Consider the following 4194-nt stretch of genomic DNA (forward strand, 5'->3'; position numbering starts at 1 on the left):
GCCCCCCAAAACTGTTAGGAATTTGAAAAAAAAAAAAACAGTGACAGAATTTACAAAATTTTATTAATTATTATTATTATAGTTTTCTTGACATTTTCCATAGCTTTTTTAATATTTTGGTCATTTTCTTGTCACCTTTTACTAAATTATAGCAATTTGTGGGACATTTTATTAAAGATGGTCCTTCTCATTTTACCTATGTTTAAAAAAAAAAAACACACCAATTTGCTCAAGTTTCAAAGGTTTAAATCACTTGTGAGAAGTGTCCAAACGCAACACAAAAAATCAGATTTTAATCCAGATTTCAAAGGGTTAACAAAACACATTAAAATCAATGCCAGCATAATAACATAATGATGCAACCTTAAAGCTACCGTGGCACTTTATAAATGAAAATGATTGTCAAAGCTCCCATAGCATTGTGGTTAGCAGAACTTGTGTGAGATATCCTCCAGGGAGGGAGGATAAGAGGTGGAATAAAGGGGAGAGGAGTGGAGGAGGGAGGCTGGTGCAGACACCAGCAGGAGGTTGGCAGCACTGTCCTCCCCTCTAATTTTAGAGAGCAAGAGAGTAATTACAAACCATTTTTACCTCCACCTCCTCTCTTGAGTCCTGCTACTCTTCCCTGTTCCTTCCCCCCTCTGCTCCTCCTTCATCTTAGCCCAACCCTGTCATTGTTTTGCCTCCTTACCCACACTGCACCTCATTTGTATTTTTTAACTTCCACGATACATCTCCTATTTTCCCCTTATTTTTTCTGAATTTAAAATAGTAAAACACCACAGTGTTCTCAACATGTTCTCATCTTAAGTCATCACATGTTGTCACTTTGCAGCGGACTTCTGTGTCTATACATATAACGCTTTGGGGTATCCATCTGCATCTACTGCTGACATTATGGGATGGCGCTACTGTGATGTCAACATAAGCGCAGGGTGCAAAGGGCTTTTGGCATTGCGATCTTACACTAAAGGCACTGGTGTTATTTTACAAGTTTGGAATGAGCACAGGCTAGATATATCCATATCTATATCTACATCTTAAGGGTGTAATGGTACACAGAAGTCTTGGTTTGGCATACTTCGCTTTTGGATTCACAGTTTGATACAATTTCAGTAGTCAAGTCAAGTCAAGTCAATTTTATTAATAGAGCCCATTATCACAAAACATAGTTTGCCTAAGAGGGCTTTACAGTGTACGACATCCCTCTGCCCTTAGACCCTCCCATCACCCAAGGAAAAACTCCCAAAAAAGAACCCCTGTAACAGGGGAAAAAAAGGAAGAAACCTCAGGAAGAGCAGTGGATGATGATGGATCCCTTTTCCAGGATGGACAGACGTGCAATAGATGTCGTAAATAACAAATGAAATACAAACAAAGGAAAGAGAAAGAGAGAGGGGAGGAGAGGGGGAGAGAGGGGGAGAGAGGCACAGCAATAATGGAAACAGATGCATGTCATATTACAATAACAATAGGTGTGAAATTATTAAATGCACTCTTTGACAATGATGAGGGTGATGATAAGAGTCTCATGCGTAGGTAGTGAGAGTACCACATGGCTATCACAGATGCAAGGCTAAGCTAAACTACTGAGGCTAAGCTAAGCTTACAAATGGAGCTCAGCGTATCATAGGAAGTCCGCGGGCAGGTTAAACCTATGTCAGCCTAACTATGGGTTGGTCAAGGCAACCTTAGCTTATGAGCTTTATCAAAGAGGAAGGTCTTAAGTCTACCCTTAAAAGTGGAAATGGTGTCTGCCTCCCTGACCGAAACTGGAAGATGGTTCCATAGGAGAGCAGCATGGTAGCTGAAGGCTCTGGTTCCTATCCTACTTTTGGAAACTCTGGGGACCACAAGTAATCCTGCATTTTCAGAGCACAGTGATCTTGAGGGTTGGTAAGGAACTATGAGCTGCGACAGATAGGATGGAGCCTGACCATTTAGAGCTTTGTAAGTAAGGAGGAGGATTTTAAATTCAATCCTGGATTTTACAGGGAGCCAGTGCAAAGAAGCTAAAACAGGAGAAATATGGTCCCTTTTCTTGGTTCCGGTTAGAACACGAGCAGCAGCGTTCTGCACCAGTTGGAGAGACCTAAGAGATTTGTTGTTTGAATAAAAGGAAGTTACAGTAATCCAGCCTAGAGGTGACAAATGCATGCACTAATTTTTCAGCATCTGTCTGGGATAGGATATGTATATGTTTTGCGATGTTACGCAAATGAAAGAAAGCAATCCTTGAAGTTTGTTTTATATGGGAGGCAAAGGATAAATCTTGATCAAATAAATCTCAGAGGTTCCTTACAGTTGTGCTAGAGGCCAAGGTAATGCCATCTAGAGAAATTACATCATTAGAAAAGAAGTTTCTGAGGTGTTTGGGGCCAAGAATAATAACTTCAGTTTTGTCTGAATTCAACATCAAAAAAATTACGGCTCATCCAGGCTTTTATGTCCTAAAGACATGTTTGAAGTCTAGATAGCTGATCAGTTTCATCTGGTTTCATAGATAGATATAATTGCGTATCATCAGCATAACAATGGAAATTTATAGAGTGTTTTCTAATTATGTTGCCTAGAAGAAGCATATATAAAGAAAAAAGGACTGGTCCAAGCACAGAACCCTCTGGCACTCCGAAGCAGACCTTAGTATGTGAGGAGGATTGATCATTGGTGTGACCAAATTGTAATCAATCTGATAAGTAAGATTTAAACCAGGTTAGTGCTGTTCCTCTAAGGCCAATTAACTATTCCAGTCTGTGTAGTAAGATTTGATGGTCAATGGTGTCAAATGCGGCACTGAGATCTAACAGGATTAAAGCAGAGACCAGACCTGCATCAGAAGCAATCAATAATTTGTTATTAATTTTTACTAGTGCCATCTCTGTACTATGATGAACTCTGAAGCCTGACTGAAAGACCTCGAATAAACTATTATCTTGGAGAAAGTCACAGAGTTGGTGAGCAACCACTCTGTCAAGGATTTTTGAAATAAAGGGGAGATTAGATATCGGTCTATCGTTAGCTAATATCTCAGGATCGAGAGTGGGGAAGGGGTTTAATGACAGCCACTTTAAAGGACTGTGGTACACAGCCTGTTAATAAAGACACATTGATTATATCTAATAAATAGTTGTCTGATAAGGGCAATACTTCCTTAAGTAGCCTAGTTGGGATGGGGTCTAGCAGGCATGTTGATGGCTTAGATGCAGAAATCAAAGTGTAAAGTCGGCGAAGGTCAATGTTTCTTTAATTTTATCATTAAAGAAACACATAAAGTCATCACTGCTTAGGGCCAAAGGAATACAAGGCTCTATGGAGCTGTGACTCTGAGTCAGCCTGGCTACAGTGTTGAAAAGAAACCTGGGATTGTTTTTATTTTCCTCAATTAATGATGAGTAATAGTTTGCTCTGGCATGGCGGAGGGCCTTCTTATACATTTTAAGACTATCCAGCCAGACTAAACGGGACTCCTCCAAGAAATTGAACGCCAATTTCTTTCAAATTTCCGCGATGTTTGTTTCAATTTGCAGATCTGGAGGTTAAACCATGGGGCTAATTTTCTTTGTTTCATTATTTTCTTCTTGAAAGGTGCAACAGCCAGTAGCATTATTAACCAGACAATTCATCAATTTGAGAATGACTTAAGTTAGAAAGAGTATTCTCAGTCACTGTGAGAAATGGTAATAATACAGAAGGAATCAATTTCTTAAATTTAGCCACTGCTGAATCAGATAGACATCTAGAATAGTAACTCTTACTGAGGAGCTTGTAGTCGAGTAATAAAAAATTGAAAATTATAAAATAATGGTCTGACAGAGCGGGAATCTCAGGAAAGACTAATAAATCTTCAATATCTATGCCATATGCTAGGACCAGATCAAGGGTGTGGTTGTAGCGGTGGGTGGTTTATGTACACACTGACTGAAGCCAACTGAATCCAAAAGCATGAAGAAAGCAGAACTAATAACTTCTCCTGTTATGATGCTCTTTGACAGGAGATGTATTAATTTTTATGAGATTTTCTTGTACAACTCCCCTTTTGTTTATTTTAGATTTAAACAAATGAAATGGTCAGGGGACAGACACCATTTTTATAATGTTTACATTATGGTTGTGTGACTGTGCTAGAAGCTCAGAGAAGCGTGTAAGACTGCAACTCTGCACCCTGGTCCCAACTCTGGGATGTCATGGCTTTGG

At 39.4% G+C, this 4194-nt stretch overlaps 1 pseudogene; it reads right to left on the reverse strand.

The window, feature by feature from the left end:
- Nucleotides 1-1680: 1680 nt before the first annotated feature.
- On the reverse strand, nt 1681-3944 carry LOC121949927 (uncharacterized; annotated as a pseudogene).
- Between the last annotated feature and the right edge of the window lie 250 nt (nt 3945-4194).

Source organism: Plectropomus leopardus, chromosome 7 (assembly GCF_026936395.1).
Source record: "Plectropomus leopardus strain MGB_pleo_1.0 chromosome 7, ASM2693639v1, whole genome shotgun sequence".
In the NCBI taxonomy this organism is placed as follows: domain Eukaryota; kingdom Metazoa; phylum Chordata; class Actinopteri; order Perciformes; family Serranidae; genus Plectropomus; species Plectropomus leopardus.